Source organism: Propithecus coquereli, unplaced genomic scaffold (assembly GCF_000956105.1).
Source record: "Propithecus coquereli isolate 6110/MARCELLA unplaced genomic scaffold, Pcoq_1.0 Scaffold16, whole genome shotgun sequence".
NCBI classification, from domain to species: Eukaryota; Metazoa; Chordata; class Mammalia; order Primates; family Indriidae; genus Propithecus; species Propithecus coquereli.
The window spans coordinates 4,176,829-4,203,635 of record NW_012140524.1 but is presented as its reverse complement, the minus strand read 5'-3'; the positions used below and the strand labels follow the sequence as shown (position 1 = coordinate 4,203,635).

Below are 26,807 nucleotides of genomic sequence, written 5' to 3'. Positions count from 1 at the left end.
TCAACCATAAAGATTCTGAAAAAAGACCTCTGAAATCAGCCTCATATACAAGAAAAGCAGAAAAAAATATTGAGCGTCTTCCTACTTAAATGCATGTAGAGTATAAAAGAAGAGGATTAATATATTGTAGAAGTGGTTTAAATATTTCACATACTTTCTAAAATACACTAAAAGCAATAAACCACTCTAGAAGAATGAAGACTGTATTATGGAAACATTTCATGCCTGAGAGTTCTGGATTCTGAGATATGATTGTTCTTTAGGCTCTCACTCTACTAAATTTATTTTAACACTATACAAGGCTATTTCATCAAGGACCTTGGAATAAAATTTTAAAAGCCTCTGAAGATGCTTTGTGGAATGCATTGGGCAAGGAGATGTTTACTCTGGGAATATTTTACTGAGAAACTTAGTTGCTACTTGGGAATGGATCAAATTTTGAATTCCTAATGTTCTTGATAGCATACATATCTTCTCCCTGAAAACTGAAAAGAATAAGATATATTTTTAAGAAAGTTCTAAGAGAAAGGTCATCAAATAACAGGATTCTTCCCCATTATTTCACCATCATGTTTTCTGTCTTTGGAATGACTGGGGTTCCAATTGATTGGTAGGACATTCTATAAAAATGTCAGCCTCCGTGCTCATAGATTTTAACCAATTTCCATTTGTCCTATATTTTCTGCTTGAGCATACCACCCAACACAAAACTTCTAAAAATACAGTGTAAGGTCACTTGTGAAATCTCAATAAAAGTAAGTTAAATTGAACTACAGCCCTCCCTTACTGGCAGAGTACACATGGTCCTTTAGTAAACTGATCTGCCTTTTAAAATTTTTCCTAAGCCTCCTGCTTTAATTATTTCTTGTCCTTCCCTTAGGGGCCATTGCTAGCAAAAGACCATAGCAACCTTTCAGATATTTATAAACTCTGTTTGTAGATCCAATAAAACTTCTGATGCAGCCAGCTAAAGAAAGAGCCAACCAGCTGCCATGTCTTCCACCCTCTGAATTTGAATGAGACATTACTCCCTAAAGATTTGGAAAGGAATATGAAAAAAAGTTGTATACTGATAGCCAATGTAATTTTTCTAACTAATACTAAGGGTTTAAAACCTTTGATTCAAGAGATAGTATAAATCCATTTCTTATACCCAAATGAAATATCTTCTGCTGTGAGCACTGACATGTTTTGAGGAACACTGGTCTTGAAACATCCTCCACAAGAAAGTAAGATAAATTTTAGAATGCTACATATTAAATCCTCTTCTTTTAGTGTCATAATGCATATTAGTATATTAAAAATTCTGAGAAGTCCTATCCCAGAGACTCATTTAACTTTGTGTAAACCTGTACAATAATTTCTCTTGCCTTTTGCCTTCTAACACCTATTATTGTCCCAAAGAACTATTTCTCTACAAATCATGTCCCAGAAAATGCTGTCCTTCTCTTTGCAAAAATGAAACTTAGTGGCCACAGTTTTCCTTATATGGCCAACATACTGTTAAACTGGCACAAAATAGTAACACTTTGCTACTGTTCTTTTCCTGACTTAGATTGCCTCTGTGTCTTAAGGAAAAAATAACTGATAACCCAGAAGTTCATTCTAAGTCCCTCCATTCATCCACTAACCCCCTGATTATAGATTCCTAGTGCTAACACTTAGTCTTGGAACCTTTGAGCCGTTCTGTCCTCCCATGTATGTCTGTAAATTCTTACCAGGTGTTATTTTAAAGGGTGTCAGATTAATGGTGTGTTTCAATACCAATAACAATAGTAACAGCAACAGCACAAAAAGTAATAATGCAACTTTAAAATCAACTGTCTTTTAAGGCAAATGTTAGAAAAAAAAAAGTATCCATGTAGTATTACTCTTTTCCCTGGAAAAAATATATACAGAACAGAATATAAAAATAATTTCTGAAAGAAGACTAACAGTTTGAAAAGTAACTAAAACAATAAAGTTTGCCTGTTGGAAAGGTCTAGTCACCACTTAGGTTATTTTGTTACTACAAGTACATTTGAACAGACTTCTCATTTTCTTCATCTTTAATTATTTCTAATACTATTGTGTTCTTATGATGGTTGAAGGTCTGGGTGAACCACAATGACTTGTGGGAAGCAGCTCAGCTGGAATAATACAATTGACTTCATGGTAAGCTAAAGGTGAAAATAAAAGACGAAAGTGATAAGATTTATTTCATCACTAGAATTTTGAAAGCACTCTAAAATATGTTCCTTCTGCAGCTTTTGACATCCAGAAGCCAAATGTCCTCTGTAATTGCGACTTACAAATAAGAGTATTCTGATCTTTGAACAAAAGCAGAGTACAGTAATTCATTTCAAAATGGCATTTGGGACATTAAAGTTTAGGTTTCTTTTAGAAGGTAAGATATTGCATTTGAGGATACAGACTTTAAAAGTTCTACCCCTTATTAGACCTTCCACTAAAAAAAATAAAATAAAAAATAACACCTGAATCCTAATATATTTGGTTGCTTGACCTTGGAATTGAGCCCTATGGGATAAAGACATAAAACAAGGTAGCCTATATTAAAAATACATCCTACTTCCAGATGTATGGGGCCTATGTTAATTTAAAATACTTACAAAATATATTCATTTACTATGAATTATTTCTACATTCAAAGGTATCAAATGTTTATGTGTTCAGAATTTATAAATTGAGGGCCTTCCTTTAAAGCAATTTAATCAAATTAGAGTGTCAGAGATGTGTGTTTTCTAAGTTGAGTATTGAATTTGGCTTAGGTAATGTTGGCGGAAAGCTGCCACCTTTCAATCTTTCCTCCACCTAGCTGAAAACAAGCCAGAACGCGCCATTTTCCTGATTAAAAACCGTCAGACTCTTCTCCCACTTTTAGTCTCAAGGAAGATTATATAGTGAGGGACCAGTGGCTCCAATCCTGGCTCTGGCACTTGGCAGCCGTGTGGCCATCATGTTTTCATCTGAGTGCTGGGTATAAAAATAGTACTCCCCCCACCCAGTATTGCCGTAAGTATTGCTGTAAAATAATGTTTTTCATGTAAAATGCCCAGCATGAATTATGCATTTAGTCAAAATATTATCAGTTTTGTTTTAATCAAGCCATGCTTGCTTGACTTCTTGCCTTTACTAATTTCAGTCTCTCAACTAGGAATGCCTTTTCCTTTTTTAACAAGTGAAATTCTGCATAGCTTTTAAGTCCCAATCTAATTTTAGCTTCATTTTTGAGCCTTTCCTTAATGTCTCCTGTGAGAATTAATTGTTCCCTTTTTTTCTGGGTCCCTATAGCCAACTTACAAATATCTGTGTTATGTAATTTCCACCAAAGTCTGCTATTTTTGAGATGCTGTTCTAGCCACTGGGGATATATAGATAAATATGATTTGATCTCTGTTCTTGATATATTGCCAAGTCTGACATGTTATATGCAGACTTTTTGATTTCCCTCACCAGACTCAACTGACTCAAGCTTTATTCCTCTTTGTACAATTATCCCTGTACATGCCCCATGGAAGCATTAATAAATATAGCTTGAATTGAATTAAATTATAGCAAAGATGGACTGTCAATTATTCTCCCTTAATACGACTCTGTGCTTTATTGAAGCATCCATATGAAAAGAAGCCAAGATGGTTCTGTGGCCTGGCAGGGCCCTGTACAGGGTGTGGAAGTCCAGGTTGTTTTTGGTATTGCTCTAATGCAGATGGCCACTGGCTGAACCCCTCTTTCAATCATTCTGCTCTCTAAAGAGGACAGAATATCCTCTCTTGGAATAATAAAGTGATATTCCACTTTTAACTTCTTTTCTCATCCTTTCCAAATTGTATCTAACTCTCTGATCTAAAACAGTGTTCATCACAAGCTCCAAAATGTAACACAAACAACTTCTCCCACACCCCTCTACCAGGCTTTTTCTAGATTACCCTCTGTTCAGTTTAAGTTCATGGTAACTGAACTCTATTATTTGCTTTAAATAGGAAAAGGATGACATTGAAACTACACCTTTTATTTTAATTCTGAATATAATGTGTCACCAAAACCATAAAATCTGTATGGCAGTTCATTTTCATATACTCTTTGCAGATCCAGTAGAATAAGTAAAGAAATAAAAGAATGTTGAATCACTCTTTAAAGAATGGAGTCAATTGGCCTTTCCCACTCAATCATCAAGAGGATGACCATTAATAACCTTTTGGTTTTGGAATATAAATGCAACCTGGATCACCCTAAAGAATGTATTGTAAAGAATATCTCTTGGAAAACTGATTAGAAAGAAAGGTCTCAAGAAATCCTGGAAGAGAGTCTGGGAAGAAAAGGAAAAGCAAAAACAAAGAATAGAAAGAATCTTGTAATAGCAAGGGAAAGAAACTAAAGCCTCTGTATTAGTTTATTAGGGCTGCCATAACAAAGTACTACACACTGAATGGCTTAAACAACAGAAATTCATTCTCACAGTTGTGGAGACTAAAAGTCTGAGATCAAGGTGTGAGCATGTGGGTTCCTTCTGGGGGCTGTGAAGCGGAATTTGTTCCATTCGTCTTCCCTAGATGCTAGTGGTTTTCTGGCAATCTATGGCATTCCCTGGCATAAATAAACATCATCTTGATCTCTGCCTTTATCATCACATGGCATTCTGTCTGTGCATGTCTGTCTGTTTCCAAATTTTCCCCTCTATAAGGACGACAGTAACAGTGAATTTAGGGGTCCATCCTACTCCAGTGTGACTCATCTAGACTTAACTTATTATATTTGCAATGATCCTATTTCTAAATGAGGTCACATTGTGAGGTACTGCTGGTTAGCACATCAACATAACGAATTTTGGGAGGGCACCATTCAATCCATAACAGCCTTATTTTCTTATACAGAGAAAGAGTTCATGTTGCTTGTGTGACTTTGAAGCACGTATGGCAATGGGGATTCAGTTCAAGACTAGAGATGCCCAGAAGTCAAGAAGATCATGAAATAAAAACAAAGATGAAGAGCAGGAGTAGATGTTTAACACTATCACCAAGAAGGCAACTGCAATGACTAAGAAAATCGACACAGGAGAATCTTCACCATTTGCAGGTACCCCAACGGAGGTCACTCACTGAGCTGTGAGTGCCTGACACACTACTGTAGAATGGATTTAGCAAACAAATAAAATACTAGGGCAATCTTGCTTGACCTCTCAGGATTATCTTCTTCAATTGTTCATTTGCTCCTTTGTGGCACAACTTACTGAATTTTTTTGGCTTGCATGACATCTCAACATATGCAGAATGTCACAAATAAGTTAATATCTCCCGAATATTTAGTCCAGTGCCTTGTGCATTTATAGTCATGCTCTTGTTCCACTACCATCTAAGAATTAAAAACTCTTATTGGTTTTATTAAAAACTATGTTGTTTTTAACTGTATTCAACTTTCAACAATATAAATTCTCATTGATAATGGATTAAATGCTTATGGATTTATTTATCTTGTGTAAGAAGAAATACAGAGATAGTCCAAAGTATTTTAATGATACCAACTGGGATCCTGAACTCCTTCCATCATTCTGTTCCCCTATTCCCCAGCTTAAAGGCCATTGTTCTCTTGTTGGCATTGGATACAAAGTGGTTGCTGTACCTGCAGACCTCATGATCTCATTCCCGGAGGAAAAGGAAAAAGGAAGTAGCAAAAGGTAGAAGGATAGAGAAATGACAACCAAATCTGTATTTTTTGCAATCAAGATTGTAAACTCTTTCCTGGAACCCCCACTCAGCAAATTTATAGTTAGCTTTCATTATGACTGTGGCATATGACATCCAGGGCTATGATAGATAGAGGCAAGTGCAATTATATTTTCAACTCTGACCACTCCCTTGAGTTCTCTCATGGACTCCAATCTATAAATCTAGCTCCACCTGGGTGTCCCAAAGGCAACTCAAACACCACAGATATAATTTAAACTTAATTTTCCTTCTATTCTCATTGCTTCTCCATAGATGTTCCCCATCCTAGTAAATATCCTAAGACTGAATTCTTGGTAATATTCTCAAATCTTCTTTCCACACACTATATTTAATTGATAATCAAACTATATATTCTGCCTTCCATATATCTTTTGAACTTTTTCTTTTCCTCTATTTCAGTTATTTGTGCCTTAGTTTTGGCCCGCATAGCTCTTGCTTAGAATATTGCAATAGCCTTCTGACTGGTCATCCCACTTGAATATTTAATTCTCTCCAGTTGAACTCCATACTGCTCAAGGAATGATCTCCTAAAAGGCAAATCTCCTAAATGGAAAATCTGATCAGCTACTCCACCACCACCTACTTACTCCGTAGCATGCACTCTCTCTCTCTCTTTCTCCCTATCTACCTTCCTCTCTCTCTCTCTCTCTCTCTTCCTTTATTTATGTAGATAGATAAATAGATGGATAGATGATAGATAGATAGATAGATAGATAGATAGATAGATAGATAGATAGATAGATAATCGATCTACCCTATGGTTACTTTCAGTCTCGGAAACTATTTGCAATCCTCACGCATACAAAACCCTCCTGTGTTGCTGTAAGTAGTTGATTAAAGTCATTGATTCAGTAAAGTATAAGCAGAAAGTACATTTATTCTTTGCCACCATTTTCTTTTTATATCCATTCTATTGAGTTCTTCAATGCACTTAGATAAAATACTGAGCTGCCTCCATTTTTCCAGGCAACAAATATTCTCAAGTTTCAGATATTTAAAATTGCAATCCAGTTTGTATGAAAGTTTCAACCTCTAACTCAAGCTATAACTTTGCCCATCCCTAGCCCCCAGAAAAGCCATGCCTCAGCTTCCACAAAGACCCACAGCACAGGCCTCTGGGGCACTTGCAGATATCACTGACATTGTTACAGTCAAAAATATAACACAGAGACTATACTACTGCACCCACTCTGAACCAAAGCCAAACACCCTACACAACTAACACTATAAGACCCTATTCTACAGAAAATAGTCTTTACCTATGAGAACTACTTCATAAAATTAAAATGTGACCATCCCACCAGATGTGCACATATCAACAACACAGGAACATAAGAAATATGAAAAAGTAAAAAACCAAACAAACAAAACAAAACAAATGAACAAAAAAAACCTCCAGTGGATCACATTCTTTAGCAATAAACCCCAAAGAAAAAGAAATCTATGAAATTCCTGAAAAATAATTCAAAGTAATAATCTTAGGGAAACTCAGTGAGATACAAGAGAGTACAGAGAGACAATTTAATCATGTCAGGAAAAAGATTCATGATTTGAATAAGAAATTCAATGGAGATGGATACCATAGAAAAGAACCAAAACTAAATCTTGGAAGTGGAGAATTCAATGTATGAAATAAAAAATATGATTGAGAGCTTCAACCACAGACTAGATCAAGCACAAGAAGAATTCATGAATTTGAAGACAGGTCTTTTAAAATAACCTGGACAAAAGTGGAAAAAAAGAATTAAAAAAGTGAAAAAAGCCTACAAGATTATGGGACATCATTAAGTGAAAAAATATTCACATTACAGGAATTAAAAAATAAGAAAAGATGGGAAAGGCATAGAAAACCTATTTAATGAAATAATAGCTGAAAACCTCCAAAGCCTTGAGAGAGATGTGGACACCCAGATCCAGAAAGCTCAAGAATTCCCAAATAGATTCAACCCAAAATGGTCCTCTCTGAGATACATTACAGTCAAACTTTCAAAATTCAAAGACAGAATTCTAAAAACATCAAGAGAAAAGTGTCAGGTCACATATAAGGGAATCATCATCATAACAGCAGGTTTCTTGGCAGAAATCTTACAGACTAGGAGAAAATTGGATGATATATTCACAGTGCTGAAAGAAAATAAAAACAAAAACACAAAACAAAAAACTTGTCATTCAAGAATAGTATAGTCAATAAACTATCTTTCAGAAATGAAGAAGAAATGAAATATTTCCCAGACAAGCAAAAATTGAGGGAATTCTACTAAAATGGCCCCATAAGAAATGCTTAAGGGATTCCCATCTCTGAAATTAAAATGAATAATAACACCATCATGAAAACATGGAAGAATAAAACTCACTGGTAGAGAAAATATGCACATGAGAAAGAAAAAAGAATCAAGCCTTATCACTACCGAAAATGACCAAACCACAAAGCCACAAAGATAAACAAGAGAGGAATAACAGGAAAAAAAATACAGTAAATAACAAGAAAACATCAAAAAGATAAGAGTGATTTCATACCTATCAAAAACAATCTTGAATGTAAATAATTTAAATTTCCCAATTAAAAGATATAGACTGGCATAATGGGGGTAGAGGGGTAGGGTGGGAACACAAGACCAAACTATATGTTACCTATAAGAAACTCATTTCACTTGTAGAGATACAAATAGACTAAAAGTGAAGGAATAGAAAAAGATATTCATTAAAATGGAAAGTAAAAGAAAAGTAGAAGTAGTTATATTTATATTGGATTAAATAGACTTTTAGTCAAAAATATGAAAAGAAGGTCATTATATGATAATAAAGGGATAAATTCAGCAAAAGGGTATAACATTCTGTATATACATATATCCCCAACACTGGAGCACCCAGTTATACAAGGGCTGTCTGGAAAGTATCCAGCCATTAATATAATGAGAACAGTTACCTGGCTGGATACTTTCTGGACAGCCCTTATATAAAGCAAATATCATTAGAGCTAAGGGGAGAGATAGACATCAATACAATAAAAGTTGGGGACTTCAACAAGCCACTCTTGCCATTAGACAGATCATCTATACAGAAAATTAACAAAGAAGCATCAGACTTAAACTGTACTGTAGAGTAAATAAACCTAACAGATATTTATAGAGCATTACATTCAATCACTGCAGAATATACATTCTTCTCCTCAGTTATAGAACTTTCTTCTGGATAGACCATATGTTAGGCCACAAAAAAAGTCTCAGCAAATTTTTAAAAATTGAAATCATATCAAGTATATTTTCAGACCACAATGGAATAAAACCAGAAATCAATACCAAAGGGAAATTTGGCAACTATATAAATACATGAAAATTAAATAACATGTTCCTGAACAACCAATGGGTCAATGAAGAAATTAATAAGAAAATAAAAAGGAAGGATTACAACTGTTACCACCGAAAAACAAAGGATCATTAGCTATTATTGTAAATAACTATATGCCAATAAGATGGAAAACTTAGAAGAAATGTATGAATTCCTGTACACATACAACCTGCCAAGAATGAACCATGAAGAAATCAAAAATCTAAACAGACCAACAATGAGTAATGAAATTGAAACAGTAATAGAAAGTCTCCTAACATTGTTTTTTGTGGCTGAATAGTACTATATGGTACAGGAAGAAAAGCCAGGATCAAATGGCTTCACTGTGGAATTCTACCAAACTTTTAAAGTAGAACTAGCACCAATAATTCTGGAAGTATTCTACCAAAGGAAAGAGGAGGGAATTCTTCCAAACTCATTCTGTGAGTTGAGCATTACCCTAATACCAAAACCAAGCAAGGTCACAACAACAACAACAACAACAACAACAACAAAGAAAACTACAGGCCAATATCCCTAATGAGCATAGATGCAAAAATCTTCAAAAAAATACTAGCAAACTGGCTTCAACAACACATCAAAAAGATAATACACCATGATCAACTGGAATTTATCCCAGGGATACAAGGATAGTTCAACATGCATGAATCAATTAATGTGATACATCCTACCCACTAAACAAGAGACAAAAAACATATGATCAGCTCAATAGATGCAGAAAAAGCATTTGATAAAATCCAACATCCCTTCATGATAAAAACTGTCAAAAAATTAGGTATAGAATGAATGTACCAGAACACAATAAAGGCTATATATGACAAACCCACAACTAACATCACAGTTGATAAGGAAAAGTTGAAAGTTTTCCTCAAGAACTGGAAAAAGACAAGGATACCCACATTCACCACTCTTATTCCACATAGTACTTTAAGTCCTAGTCAGAGTGATTAGGTAAGAGAAAAAAAATAAGAGGCATCCACATTGGAAAAGAGGAAGTCAAATTATTCCTGTTTGTAGATGATGTGATCATATATATATAGAAAAATCTAAAGGCTTCTCCAAAAAATTGTTATAACTAATAAGTGAATTCAGTAATGTTGCAGGATGCAAAATCAACATACAAAAATCAATAGTTTTTCTATAACCCAATAACAAACTAGCTATAAAAGAAATCAAGAAAGCAATCCAATTTATAATAGCTACAAAAAATATCTAGGAATTAATTTAGTCAAACAGGTGCAAGATCTCTAAAGGAAAACTACAAAACACTAAATGAAGAAATTGAAGAGGACAAACAAAAACATAGAAAGACATCCCATGATCATGGACTGGAAAAATTAATTTTGTCAAATGACCATACAACCCAAAATGATCTATAGATTCAATGAAATCCCTGTCAAAATACCAATGACATTCTTTACAGAAATATAGAAAACCACCTTAAAATTTGTATGGAACCACAAAAGACCACAAATAGCCAAGGCAATCATGAGCAAAAATAACAAAGTTGGAGATATCACACTACCTGTCTTTAAAATATATTATACTACAAAGCTATAGTAACCAAAACAGCACGGTACTGGTATAAAAACAGATACCTAGACGAATGGAACATAATTGAGAATCCAGAAATAAATTCACTTATATACAACCAACTGATTATAGACAAAGAAGGTAAGAACATATATTTGAAAAAGGTCAACCTCTTTAACAAATGGTTCTGGGAAAGGTATATGTCCATATGGAAAAGAATGAAACTAGACCTCTATCTCTCATCATATATAAAAATCAACTCAAAGTGTATTAAAGACTTAAATGTAAGACCCAAACTACAAAACTACTAGAAGAAAGCATGGGAAATAATTCTGTATATTGGTCTGGGCAAAGATTTTATAGATAAGACTTAAAAAGCACAAGCAGCAACAGCAAAATTAGACAAATGGGATTATATCAAACTAAAAATTTTCTGCACAGCAAAAGAAACCTCAATAGAATGAGGAGACAACCCACAGAATGAGAGAAAATATTTGCAGACTATACATCTTATAAGTGGTCAATATCTAAAATATACAAGAAACTCAAACAACTTGACAGGAAAAAAACCACAAATAATCTGATTAAAAACCGGGTGAATGAGCTGAATACACATTTCTCAGAAGAAGACATACACATGGCCAACATTTATATGAAAAAAACTCAGCATCATTAATCATCAGGGAAATGCAAATTAAAATCACAATGAGACATTAATATCATCTCACCTTAGCTAAAATGACTCTTACCAAAAAGACAAAAAATAACAAATGCTGGCAAGGATTCAGAGAAAAGGGAACTCTTATACACTGTTGGTGGGAATGTAAAGTAATACAGCCATTATGGAAAACAGTATGGAATTTCCTCCAAAAACTAAAAATCAGACTACCATATGGTTCAGCTATCCCACTGCTGGATTTATATTTAAAAGACAGGAAATCAGTGTTATCAATGAGATATCTGCACTGGCATGTTTATTGCAGTACTGTTCACAGTAGTCAAGATATGGAATCACCCTAAGTGCCCATCGATGGATGAATGGATAAAAAAAATGTGGTATATATACACAATAGAATAGTATTCAGTCATAAAAAAGAAGAAATCCTGTTACTTCTTGCAACATGAATGAGCCTAAATGACATTATGTTAAGTGAAATAAATGAGGCACAGAAAGATAAATCACTCATGTACTCAATCACATGTGGTGCTAAAAAAAAGTTCATGTCATAGAAAGAGTAGAATTATGGTTATCAGCAGACGATAGGGTCGGGGGAAGAAAGATTAGAAACAGGTTGGTTAACAGATACAAAATTACATCTAGATTAGAAGAATAAGTTCTAGTGTTATATAGCACTGTATGGTGACTATAGTTAATAATAATTATTGTATATTTTCAAATAGCTAGAAGATTTTGAATGTTTCCAACATAAAGAAAATAAATGAGGTGATTTGATCATTACACATTATATATATATATATATATCAAAATATCACTCTTTATTCTATAAGTATTTACAATTAAAAATAAAAAAAGTTCTAAAAATCCATCACATTAGTTTCCTAGTATACAAATTATACAAAAGATTTAGGGGAAAAGAATTCATTTTTAAACCTATTGTTTTATGCATATTTGTTGTAACTAAATGACTAAATAATTATTGCTTTATGCATATTGGCTATAACTAAATGACTAAATGATTAAACTAATTAAGTAATAAAGATTACTTGGATTTCAAGATATTTTTGGCATTCTCATACACTCTTTTATGGCATATATTCAATTGCTGATTGAGGTTAGAGCATATTTTCTATTTTCAAATTTAAAGTGAGGGAAAAAAGAAGAACTGAAACATTTTGCCCTAGTATATCTCTAATAAAATATTTCGGCATTAAGCACGAATATCTATAGTCTTTTTACTCATAACAGAAAAGATGAGTCTGAACAAGATAAGAGGCTTATAACGTTTCATCAACAGTAATGAGAAAAAACTTTTAGGATTAAAAAAATTCACTGAAATCACTTTACTGAAAAAGTAATTAAAGTTCTTACAACGTCTTCACATGAGAATGTACTGGATGTTTGTCCTCCATAATGAGAATTTACTACATATTTTTAGTAATCTTTTTGTGTAAGAAAAGTAAAATCAAATTAGGAAAAGAGAACTTCAGAAACTTTAATACCCTGGGTACTGGTAAACTAAAATACAACTTGCTACAAAGAATAGTCTACATATACGGGGTAAAGTCTTGGCAAAGATTTCAAAATTCACGAGTTTCATAAAAGTCATCTCTACGGGACCACCTAACACCAAGAGAGTTGAAGTACATGAAAATGCAAACAATCAAAGGAATTCCAAAATATTTTGCATCAGAGACATAGAATGCCAATGGAAGGGCGGCCGGGCATTGTGCTGGGCTGAGTGAAATGCTGCCTTTATTAATACACATTGATACATTATGTCATTCCGCCTCCACACCGAGACTGTGGGACAAGCAACACTGTGTGGCACATTTTCAGTGAGAGAGGGATTAGCAGTGACCTCCCACCCTCGGAAACTCTGCCTAGTGTCCTGGGAATGTTCCTGGCCTGCTTGGAGAAGGTAATCCGAGGCTGCTCTTAGGCCACAAGCATTGCAGTTAGCAGTAATTACCTGGAAACTCAGCAGCCATGATAGAGTTTAAAGAAGCCTCCACAAATGACTAAGTTTTTCCTAGAGAATTTCTCAAGTACCGGAAAAAGGTAGCTTATTATATGTAAACACTGCTAAGGGTGTTTCTGTGTGAGAGTGAAGAGTGAAATGTTTCAGTGGTGGGGACATGAAGGGAACGTTTAGAGACTTGCAAGACAAGACCCAAACAGGAATGAAATGATGAAAGAATGGCCAGCACTGGTGGGCCGGCACAGTTAGTTGAGAGCAGTCTGGGGACCATTAAGCAAAATCATGTAAATAGAACTCCCAAAAACATGTTAGGAAATAAAGAGCAAGGCAAGAGCCTCAGAGAAACATCCAGAAATTTCAGGAGGGAGTTAGGTTACAACCCAAAAATAGATGTCAGAAAGGTGGAGATGCCAGAAGGATAAGGTCAGCTCTAAGGGGGAAAATATCATTGCTTGATGGTGATGACCCCCCAAAGTTAAAAGACATTCTTTTCTGTAAACAGCTGCTGGCCAGATGTCCCAAAGCAAATGGCAAATGATCACATGTCGCTCTCCTTCTCCAGGCACTCCCCAGCTAAGGAACCCAGTCAGAACTGAAATTCTCTGTCTATAGAAGGCTCCCCAAGCCTCAAGTTTCAGTGCCTCTAATCCTGCCAGTTTTTCATTGGGGAATTTGTTATTCATTCTCAGTGAAGAGTTTCCTAAAAGATCAACAACTCTATCCTCACGAATGTGACTCAGCCTGGGAATGGTGAGAGAGCCAGGTCTCCCTAGGCCGAGTGTTATTTGGGGCTCCCAATGGTGGCCTTGGACTCTCTCCCAGGGTGGTGCCAATGGGCAGCCTGCACACAACCTCCAGAGAGGAACTGGTTCTCAGCGGAGGCAGCTCTTGTTCAGAACGGATTCCCGGGCATGTCTCATCACCGAGACACAATGCTGATGGCTCTTGTTGGCATGGCCTCCCATTGGCAGAGGCAGCACATTCTTCTGTCAGCGCCATTCCCAGGGCTCACACTATTTATCTGAGTCTCTTGCTCACTGTTAGGCAGGGACAGTTAAGCACCGTCTTGGACTGCTGCCCACAGGTTCTCCTGAGAATTTTAAGAGGAATTACTTTACATCAATCTGCAACTGAACTTGTTTAACAGCCTTTATAGGTGCAGCGAGGGACAAACCTAAATAACACTGCATACCTCATTCCCCTCATTTTAAGGCCATTTAAGCTCACAGCCACTGATTCTTTCTTGGTCAAGGATGAGCACATGCACTCACAAGATGCTCCATCAGAGGATAAAGTCCCTGACTCCCTTGGGCCAATATCCACACTTATTAAAGACTCTCACCAGATATGGAGGAAGCCAGATGTGAATTTTAATTCAGCCTACACAACTCATTAAATGTGTAACTTCTTAGCTAGCTAATGGATTAACCTACCTAGCTCATTCTCACTTGCCTCGCCTAAAAATGTTTTATCTCACAAAGTGGCCATCACGATTAAATTAATTAATTTTATAGCACTTAGTCTCTGGTTATATATTCCTTTTCCTAATAGAAAGAAATGAATCCAGGCCAGGCACGGTGGCTCACGGCTGTAATCCTAGCACTCTGGGAGGCCGAGGAGTGTGGATCACTTGAGCTCAGGAGTTTGAGACTAGCCTGAGCAAGAGCGAGACCCCGTCTCTACTAAAAATAGAAAGAAATTAGCTGGACAACTAAAAATATATATAAAAATTTAGCCAGGCGTGGCAGCGCATGCCTGTAGTCCCAGCCAGCTACTCGGGAGGCTGAGGCAGAAGGATTGCTCAAGCCCAGGAGTTTGAGGTTGCTGTGAGCTGGGCTGACGCCACGGCACTCTAGCCGGGGCAACAGAGCAAGACTCTGTCTCAAAAAAAGGAAAAAAGAAAAAAAGAAATGAATCCAAACAGACAAGAATTCACTGGTATCTTAATTCTCATATTCCATGAGACTAGAGATTTCTAGACAAAGGTGACACTGGGTGAGTATCGCTGGGAGAAGTCCCAACTTCTTGGCGTTGGGTCAGCTGCAGCTGCAACAAGGAGGCAGCTGGGATGCTGTAGGGACAGAGTTCCACTGAGGAGCAGGCAGCCTTGATAACTCCCATTTGACCACATCATCAGGAAGCCAGGGAAGCCGGGTCTAGGCTTTCCCTTCATGCAGCTTTGAAATCCTAGGTGAAGTATCTCAGGAGAGGAGGAAGCCTCCTGCAGTGAGACCAAGGAGCTGCAGGTTACAAGGCTTGCAGGTGAGAGAGGAAGAGAATGCCTCATGTCACACAGGTATTCAGAGAGAGAAAAGACCACAGCAGTGCCTCCTAATTTTTAATAGCATCAATCTCTTCAGAATCCATTCTCCTTGTTCACGAAATGGAGCCCCAGTGAGAGCCTATGCTGTCTCCACTGAAGTGCTCGGACGTGTCTGAGCATGTTGGATGACAGGGTGGCCAAGCCTGCCAGAATTTGAATGAGGAACTAAGGGGAGGAATTAATCATTCATTCAAAGCAATCAATATTTATTGAGTATTTATTATGTACTAGGTGCTGTACAAAGCCCCCATATACAGCTATGGAGACGGACAGTGTACTATAGGAAAAGAGAATCAGGCCCAGGAGGCTGGTTTAATAGTGAAGACTTAGCGGAGGGCAGAGAGAGCTGTGAGTTGGTCACATGGATTGGACTTTGCTATGAGTTCCCCAGAGATGTGGCAAGGAGGACCCTGAAAGGACAGGGCCTTTCTTCCTGCAGGCTTCACAACTTATAGCATCATTTACCTCCAAAGCACTTCCAGGACCTCTGTGTTGGCTGCTGCCTGGTAGACAGAGACATTTTCAGGGGAAGCCACAGCTGTGACTCTCTGAAAAAAAGTGTCTGTAGATATAGTAAACGGGTTCAGAAATAGGAAAATTGTGGTAGGGAGAAAAAAAGAGGGTACTAAGTGGTAGTTGACAGGGCTAACCTGTGAACACATGTGAGCTCTCCATGGGACTGCCCAGACATAAGCAAGGGGGGCTTTGCCTTTGCAGTGGGTTGGAGAATTACAAAAAGAGATGTGTTCAATAATCAGGGAATCTCACAAGGGGTGCTGTTCTATTAGGGGGATCACTATAGGAGCATGAGCTAATACCTGGACTAGAGGGCAGTTGGAGGTAGCAAGGACAGCCACGGCAAGGGGAAGTGGAGCATTTCCGCCTCTGACCCCATCATAGATAATGACTTCTTACCTGTATGTGGAATGGAGAGGAAATTTAAACTTTGAGGAGTGGTCACTTTGGGTAGTTGGAGAAACTGATACAACGCATTCTCAGAGTCAAGGCAGAGAGAGGACCACCATTGTTGTGAAAGCAGAGGGAGTCCTCTCCCACTCACACCTGTAGGGTACACAGCCCTAGTTATCCTCCTTCATTCTAGGTTGACCTATGTGTGCTCTGAATGACACCAATTTTCACAACCTTACCTTTATTATTTTCATGCATCATTTACTTCCTAGGATACATACTTCAGAGCATACTTTCCATTAGCAGCGATGGCTCAGCTACATGACCTTGGGCAACTTCCTTAAACCAGCTGCTCTCACAGTAAGAATCACCTGTTCACCTCACATTGCTGATGCTGATTCAGCCCGGGGAAAAGCCTATCATTCCTCATATCTCACAGGCTCCCAGGTGCTGCTGCTGCTGCTGCTGTTCCTGGGCCACACTTTGAATAGTGAGGACTTAAACTCTTTGGGCTTCAGTTTCCTCATCTGTGAAACAGAGATAATAATGATTAGGTTATTGTGAGAATTGAATGAGTTGGTGCACTTAACACAGTGCCTAGCAACAATTGGGTGCTCTATAATAGTGTAAAATATTTTAGCACTATATGTTAGTTGCCTTTTATCAGAAAACCTGCAAAGATATGCCATATATCTTTGATGTGAATTTACATGTGTGTTCTGGAACAAATACCCTATTGCAAATTTCCTATTTTGTATTTCCAAACATTGCAGTAATTCCCTTAAGTTGTTATTTTTGGTTGTTTACACAGTCTCTTCCAGTGCAATGAATAGATTTATTATTATTGGTAATAATAAAATAATAATGTATTTACTTTTGACATAGTACTGTATATTAATTCTCTTTGTAGTCAGACCTCTGGATGAGCTACAAAAGAGATCAGACCTTTATTCTTCCCTGGTGGCTTTACCCCTGTTCTGGTTTTGTTCACATGTTAAAATGTTTGTTCTGACTTACTTTCTAGAGTTACCCATTAAGCATGGAATAACTTAATTATGGATCCCCCAATACTAGTAACAAACTGCTATGCAATTTATGAGTTTTTTTTTTAGACTTAAACCAAAAACCATTACTGTGTAGATTCTTCCAAATAAGATTATATAGAAAACTTTTGACTTTCATTTACCTCTAAATAGCTTAAAACTTTCTTTAGTAGCCATATTAAGGCTTTCCTAATTCATTTCCCTTTTATAGTTTTATAAAGAAATGAATATCAAAATTAAAAAAATTTCTTTATCTGTAATTTACACGCAATATTTTCTCATACTCATTTTAAGGGATTTTTCCCCCTTCACATAAAATTTCATATATGACTATAGTAGAGTAGCTCTGAATAATAACTACTTAAAAATCTGCTTTTAAAAAAATTTTGCTGGTATTAAGAATATTGGTCTCTACTGTCTCCACAAAACCTATAAAACCACAGTCAAGGGTCTTTGTAGGTGAGAGGAAAGAAGGAAAGCCGCATGCGTGGGACTCCCTTTCCTCTAGCACTGCGAACCGTGAGGGCAGGTGAGGATAAACTGATTATTTCTGTAGTCCATAGATTCTCATCTTCCCCATGGTGACTTAAGAATTGTTACAATTTTATGTTTCCTGAGAAGAAGTTATTCATGATCACCCTAGAATGATGATTGCTGACATTCACCGAGCTCTCATCCAGTAGTTTTCAATACTGGTTGCACATTAGAATCACCCGGGGGGCTGTAAAAAATACTACTGTCCAGGCCCTACCCCAGACTGATAGAATCAGAATCTCTGAGGCTCAGGAATTTACATGTCTTTTAAGTGTCCTAGGTGATTTTGGTGTACAATGAGGGTTGAAAAACACTTAACCTAATTAATAGACTCATAGTATTCAAAATTACAAATACTGATTACATTGTTCATAAGATGAGACTTATTTTATTATATAATCCTTATAACAATTCTGTGAAATCAGTATATTTGGTCATACCTTAGATTTAAACTTGGGAAGACTAATTAGGTCAATAAAGGTCACAAAGTCAGGACATGTGGTAGATTCATAAGTTGAATCTATGTCTGTCTGACTTTCAAGTCCATGCTAGTTCACTAAGAAATATTGCAAGAAGATAAGAAAAGATAAAAGAATGAAAATGAAATGAAATGAAAAAATAAATGATAACACCAATTGGCACTATAGCAATAGTAAACATGTTTCCTGCTTTCTAGAGAGTTTTATTGGAATTTAGGCTGTGGGATTCAGCAAACGCAGTCCTAAGGAGAAATTTCATACCCTTAAATGCCTACGTCAAAAAGACAGGACAATCACAAACCAACAATATAATGAATCATCTAGGGAACTAGAAAAGAGCAAACCAATCCCAAACCCAGCAGAAGAAAAGAAATAACTAATTTCAGAGAAGAACAAAATGAAATCAAAAACAAAAGAATAAAACAGAAGATTAATGAAACAAAAAGTTGGTTCTTAGAAAAGATAAACAAAATAGGAAATAGAAATAGAAAGGACCCAAATAAACTCAATCAGAAATGAAAAAGGACAACTGACACCACAGAAATGTAAAGTATCATCTGTGAATATTATAAAAACCTCTGCACATAAACTCGAAAACATGGAGGAAATGGACAAATTCCTGTAAACACACAACCTCACAAAGCTCAATCAGGAAGATATAGAACTCCTGAACAGACCAATTATAAGCAACAAAATTGAAGCAGCAATAAAAAATAGTCCAACCAAAAAATGTCCCAGACCAGATGGTTTCAGAGCAGAATTTTATCGGACCGACCAAGAAAATTGCTACCCTAAAGAATTTCATAACATCAAGAAGGAAGGAATCTACCCCAACTCATTCTATGAAGCCAGTGTCACCTTGATACCCAAGCCAGGGAAGGACACAACAAAAAAAGAAAACTATAGACCAATATCCCTTACAAACATAGAGGCAAAAATCCTCAATAAAATTCTAGCAAACTGAATTCAGCATCACATCGCGAAAACAATCCACCACAACCAACTTGGCTTCTTCTGAGGGATGCAAGGATGGTTCAACATATGTAAATCCATAAATGTGATTCACCACATAAATTGAATGAAAAACAAAGATCATATAATCATCTCAATAGATGCAGAAAAGCATTCAACAAAATTCAGGACCCTTTTATGATAAAAACTCTTAACAAAATAGGCATATATGGAACATACCTCATAATTATAAAAGCAATAGACAACAAACCCACAGCTAACATTATACTGAATGGGGAAAAGTTAAAAGTGTTCCCACTGAAAACTGGACCAAGACAAGTCACATATATTTTAAAGCAGAGTTTTTCAGGATATATTCCATTTTAATGATTCAGTAGTGCTTAGATAAAGGTTTAAGAAGAGAAATCTGAGACAAATCCAAGCACTTGTGTTTTTCGTAATTAGAAATTACAGTCCTGGATGTACTACTAAAGTTTACTTTAAAACATCCCATTATGTGCCTCTACTTGGAATGGTTACATTTTGGTAATGGAGGACTTTTTCTGGGTCTGTGTTCTATACAGTTTGAGGAGAGCATCCAAAATATTTCCCCTCTTACATACCCCACCTGCATGGGCAGAGTGAGAATCTGACATTGTAGTCATGTGTGCACTCCTGCCATGCACACCTGTACTTGCAAAAACCCCACCTCATTTGTACTGGTGAATGAAACCCAGGTCAGCTTGTGTCTGTTATTTAATTTTCATCAATATTGGCATTATAACTTTAAAATCTTGGCACTCTCAAGTGTGAATAGATTCGTGTAATATTAGTCATTCCCCTTTGTGTTTATAAATTATGATAGTATCTCTTTCCATCTCTTCCACTTGCATACTGCCAAGACTTATTAAACTGATATGAGTTAGTCACACCTGATACTAAATGAGTTATATTAACTTTAGGAAATTCACTGGGGTGTGATTTATTTTAGATAAACAAACTTGCCTATAAATATTCCAAAGTTAAAAGCTTGTTTTTAAAACTAAAATTTGATAATAATATGTTCTCTCATCTGTATTTAATCTTTTCTCAGTAAATATGTATTCATTGTATTATATTTGAGAATATAAGAGTTTAAAATATTCATTCTAAGTTCCCTTTTTTTGTTAGTTTTATCATTACTTTGTTTCACAGAGAAAAGAGATTTAAACATAACTACCTGTTTCTCAAATTTTGGGTATCAGATAACTTATTTTTATTTTTAGACACATTTTTGCTGTGTCCCCTGTCTTCAGTGTTAATAATTATTTGATAAGTAACATCAAGGAGGTGTATACCTACTCTGCCTTCTTAGGGTATGCATGCAAAATGATTCTATAAGCTATTAAGACTATGGGATATTGTTATATGGATTGATAGAGGTTCTCATTTCTTAGAAAATTAAATTTTAGAATGATCTGGTTACCATGTTTTGATATTTTCCTTATGGATGCAAAGAATTTTAGTAGAGCACCTTTCAGCATTTGGCTTGACATACAATCACAGTAAGTTCAAAGAATTTTCAAATCAAGGTGCTGAGCTATGTTGTAATGAAAAAAGGTACCACACTCTGAACCTGAGATATATCTGAGAGAGAACATACTTTCCTGGCCACACTGGTCACAGTACATAACGGGGTTGTTGTTACCTAACCAGAATAATTCTGATTCAGCCTCCACCTTCAGAAAATGGGAAGACTATCCCAACTGTAATTCTTCCCCACAGGTTCCAAAACTCCCTAAGCAGGGTTGCTTGTCCTCCAGATATTTTTCTCATGATCACAAGATGGTATTCTTTGCTTTTTCCACCCTCAGAATGATGTTTGTGTAGATTTCCACTCTCTCGACCTTCATCTCTTCTCCCCTGGGCAGGTGGCTGTTTGGATACCCAGACCTTGCTCCCTAGATGCCCCCCACCCTTCTTCCCTTCCCACTGTTGTTTTCCCATCATTCTCTTTGGCTGCTAATATTGGCTCTGTGGCTCAGAGCCTAATCTGGACATTGTGTTAATAGGTCCTATCTCAGGATTGCATTTATTCACTTATTCAATGAATATTTATTGAGAATCTATTATAAGTGAGGCTTTGTTCTGGGGGACTGGGTACTCAGCATAGAGAAGAAAAACACTAAACCTATCCTTGCAGATATTACATTCTAGTAGAAGGCAAATAGTAAGTAAATAAACATACAATTATGATTTCAGTAGTGATACATGTTCTGAAAAAAAAAAAAAACTAAAGCAAACTAAAGCAATAGAGACTCTCTCTGGGGGGGAGAATAGAAGTGAGATATTGTTTTGGATGAGGTGGATCAGGAAAAGCCTCATTAAGGAGGTAACATTTAAGCAGAAACCCAGATGAAACGAGGGAGGAAGTCAAGTGAGTATCTAGGCAGAGGCCCAGAGGCCCAGAGGTTTGGTTTGCTTAAGAAACAAGATCATAGTGGCTAGAGAAAGAGGGAGGTAGAGTGAGAGGAGAGAGGGTCAGTGAGGAAGGGAGAAGTCATTGCATAGAATTTTGTTCACCTTGGCAAGGAGTTTCAGCTTTATTTGGAGTACAGTGAGAATCCACTAAAGCAGCAGACCCCAACATTTTTGACACCAGGAACCGGTTTCATGGAAGACAATTTTTCCATGGACCAGGGGTGGGAGTGGGGATGGTTTCTGGATGATTCAAGTGCATTACATTTATTGTTCAGTCAGACCTCTCTGCTAATGATAATCTGTATTTGCAGCTGCACCCCAGTGCTGGCATCACCGCCTCAGCTCCACCTCAGATCATCAGGCATTAGATTCTCATGAGGAGTGCTCAACCTAGATCCCTTGCGTGTGCAGTTTACAGCAGGGTTCCCACTCCTGTGAGAATCTAATGCCGAACGGGTCGCGGAGGTCCTGGCTGCTGCAGCGCAGACGGCTTAGGCCGCGGAGGTCTGTGGGCCCGACCCCAGCCGGGCGGTTTCTGTCTGTCCTGCTATGGCTGCCGCCACTGCTTGGTCACGCCGTCAGGTTTGGAGGATGGGGTGCCTAGGTCCCGTGGCGAAGGGGCCGGAGAGGTGATCGTGGAGCGGGGGCCTGGTGCGGCCTACCACATGTTCGTGGTGATGGAAGACTTGGTGGAGAAGCTGAAGCTGCTCCGCTACGAGGAGGAACTCCTCCGGAAGAACAACCTGAAACCCCCGTCCAGACACTATTTTGCATTGCCTACTAACCCTGGTGAACAGTTCTACATGTTTTGTACTCTTGCTGCTTGGTTGATTAACAAAGCAGGACGTCCCTTTGAGCAGCCTCAAGAATATGATGACCCTAATGCAACAATATCTAACGTTTTATCTGAGCTTCGGTCATTTGGGAGAACTGCAGATTTTCCTCCTTCAAAATTAAAGTCAGGTTATGGAGAGCATGTATGCTATGTTCTTGATTGTTTAGCTGAAGAAGCATTGAAATATATTGGTTTCACCTGGAAAAGGCCAGTATACCCAGTGGAAGAATTAGAAGAGGAAATTGTTCCAGAAGATGATGCAGAATTAACATTAAATAAAGTAGACGAAGAATTTATGGAAGAGGAGACAGATAATGAAGAAAACTTTATTGATCTCAACGTTTTAAAGGCCCAGACATATCACTTGTTTTTCTTGTCTGAGTCCTCGAAACAAGTTTGGATCTAGTTTTGGTTTCATATCATGAAGACTTCTTGACCACCCCTCCCCAGGATGATCTCTTCATTTATCATATACTGCCATAGTATTGTTAATTCTCATTAGTTATTATTAATGATGTGTGTGTTTTCTGCCCAACTTAAGATATAATATAACATGTGGCTAACTTGCCTGAGTGTGTAATTTGACTTTAATACTGTCTAGGATTCCAACTTTGGGCAAGATTTCAAACTTCTTGTGCCTCATCTTCATCTGTAAAATAAAAGTTTTACCTTTTACATAGGGTTTTTGGAGATTAAGAGACTTACTACACGTAAGACTCTGTAACAATATCTATCACATAGAAAGTACTCTGGAAGTATTGGCAAAAACCAAAACTCCTATTCCTTCACATTCTCCTTCTGAAATCTGATTTGTAAGCTCCTTGGTAACAGGGATAACTATGCTTTTTTATATTCCCTGTACTATAACACAGAAGGTACTGAATAAATGAAAGAAGATACTTTCATTGATAATTAAATTTTATCAGAATAATATGTTAACACTGAAATCCAAACAAATAAACTCCAGCTGTGACAACACTTTTGCTCATGTTGTAGTTTTCAAAGTACTTTAAAACTCATCTTTTTATTGACCTTATGAGGAATTTGGGTAGATGCTGTTTTTTTACAAATATAAGCCATTTTACAAATTTTGCATTTTACAAATATAAGCCTTGAAATTTATAACCTTGGGACAGTTTAATCTTTTAAAAAGCTAATAAATTACAGTAACTGAATTTGAACGGTTTCTTTAAACTCCAAGTCTATTTTTTCCCCCCTTTCCTCATAACAAGAGTTCAACAAGAGGCTGGGCGCGGTGGCTCATGCCTGTAATCCCAGCACTCTGGGACGTGAGGCGGGAGGATTGCTTGAGCTCAGGGGTTCGAGACCAGCCTGAGCAAGAGCGAGACCCCATCTCTATTTATATAAATTAAAAAAAAAAAAAAAGGAGTTCAACAAGGCGTAGGTAGGGTTTGATTCCTGCTCTGAGCAAGTACACTGTGATGTTGGTGTTCATGTAATGTATCTGTTGAAGATGATTATGACAAAGTGCTCCTATGTATGAGTAGAAAAATAAAAGTAGAGATATACACAGTTATTAAAAAAAAAAAAAGAATCTAATGCCACCACTGATCTGACACAAGGTGGAGTTTATGCAGTGATGTGAGTGATGGGGAGTGGCTGTAAATACAGACGAAGCTTCACTCACTCTCCACTCGCCTCCTGCTGTATGGCTCAGTTCCTAACAGGCCACGGACTGGTACCGGTCTACAGCCCAGGGTTGAGGACCCCTGCACTAAAGGATTTTGAAGAGTGGAATAATGTGGTCTTGGTGGAGATAGTTGTGGCTTCCAGCCTTCTATCACTTCTTGGATGTGACCATCCATTCTACCATTATTTCTTCCAGCCCTGTTAGTGAAGGGATGAAAAAAAACACTTTCTACTCATTTTGTTACAATAGTACATAAAGAGCGTCATCTTAAACTCCAATGTTCTGTGGTAATTTTATCCATACAGTCCTACCTGTAATAGACCCCATTCCCTACACGACTGGTCCAAGTCCCTGGGTCACAATTTGCAAGGTTTTGGAAAAAGAGAGTAGCAGATAGTCTGCTGTTCTCAAAATTTTTCTTTTAATCTCACCAATTGTTTATTGTCCTGGAATAATGTTTTCCAATGATTCTCCTTCTGTGCTTGGGGTCATATTTCTCCTCTTCCATGCAGTTCCCTGGCATTCTTTGCAAAAAGACCATGGATAGGTCCACCTTTCTTTCCTTCTGGATACAGGAGCTCATTCTCAGACTCTGCCATCCCTTCATAACACAACGCTTCTACTGTGGCCTTAGAGGAGTCTTGGCCTCTGGACAGGTGACTCACAGCATCAGTCCAGTATGGCTCCCAGGGAGTCTCCTGTATCCTCTACGGGACTCCCTCCAACCTTTCAAAAGTCGATATCCTGAGACCTCCTGAACAATTAACCAAATTGCCAAATTTTCTTCCTCTGGACATTTTGACTTCTTTTTTACCCTGTCTTCAAAGAAGATGAATGATTTTATTTAATGGCTGCTTTCCACTTTGTTATTGTTTGTTCATTAAAAAATATTTATTAAAGTGACTCTATACTTGACATCTGTTGAGAAATGAAATGCAAGTGTGAGCTGAGAAGCCAGCAATGAGAAGGTACCCAATGAACACATGGAGTCCTCGAAATTAATTGCACTACTGAGGATTTGTGTCCATCTGCATTTTTTGTTATTGTTGTTGTTTTGCTTTTGGCAAAGAGGTTCAGCCAAACAAAACCTTCTACCACTTCATAGAAATACAAAGAATAAAATGATTCTCATTTTTGACCAGCAGCATTTTTAACTATAATTGATCTATTTGCCTGAAAAGTTAACATAGAAAGCAATGCTTTTGCTTTTGTGAGAATACTAGGATGTCATTCTACTGGAGTGTTCAAATGCTCAGAAAGAATGTTTCTGTTTTTCTAAGGAAAAGTTTTCTGCTAAATGTAGCCCTGATTTAGCTCTACTCTATTAGAGTTTTAAATTTTATAACCGTTTACTCATTCTACCTTGATGTGTTTATCATTTTACACAAATTTTTGATATGTATGTCCCATTATCAGTAGTCTTTTCTTTAAGAATTTAGTTCATTCTTAAGTTTTTATATTATTACAAAGTTTCACACTTTTACATTTTTCATTTAAAATGTAAAGTATCGTATCCAAAGAAATCATCATTTTCTTCTCTGTTAAGTCTGTCCTCTGCTATTGTGCATACTAAATTCTGCTTCTGCACAAAGATAATATGTTCTTGCCTCTCTCCTCATTAAATGAGTGGATGTTTTGACCAAGGATACTGGCCATGACTTAGTTTTTAATTTTAAAACACAAGAAGTACTTGGAAAATATAAATTCTCCAAACCTACTTGAAATGGTACAACCAACAAACTTACATTTTCTTTAAAGATCAGGCCTTGGCATTACAGAGAATGAGACATTGGAGAGGGAATACTTGCTTGGACCCACTCTGGCAGTGCAGGGAAGATGCTTTGCTATAGGCAGTTCCTTGCTGCTGCCTTCAACCGATAACACTTAGAGGCCAAGATGCCAAAAACACTTTTTTTATATCTTTGGACCAATTTCATTCTGAAACCTCTTATTGCAGTGTTTTAAAAAAATATTTTTGAAATTGTCCCTTTGAATGCTTTGAAGTTGCTGCTTTCTGGTCCTCCTTCCTCTGCTTTCATCACTTGCTGTTGGTTTTAGGGACATTTACATTTAAGACATTTATTTAATTCCCTTTTCACCTTGGGTTTCTGAGTGCTGCATTTTTACTCCATTGTTATGTTTTGTTTTGCTTTAACCTGTTGCCAGATGTGCCCCATGGGACTGGAACAAACCGTCTGCCAGACACAATCCTGAATTCATTAACTTGTCATTTTCTTTGCTGTTGATGCGACCTGACAGACAGGCACCTCCATGAAAGGAGTATTTACCCAACACCAACATCTGCCAAGAAAAACAGAGGGGAAAACAGAGAGGCAAAGAAGGTGGAATGGGTGGGGG

General features: G+C 37.0%; 1 pseudogene across 1 annotated transcript; it reads left to right on the top strand.

The window, feature by feature from the left end:
• Positions 1 to 16,817: 16,817 nt before the first annotated feature.
• On the top strand, positions 16,818 to 23,204 carry LOC105807536 (annotated as a pseudogene). Its single transcript, XR_001137337.1, has 2 exons — positions 16,818 to 16,986; positions 22,429 to 23,204. The product of XR_001137337.1 is annotated as an intraflagellar transport protein 57 homolog pseudogene (transcript).
• Positions 23,205 to 26,807: the final 3,603 nt, after the last annotated feature.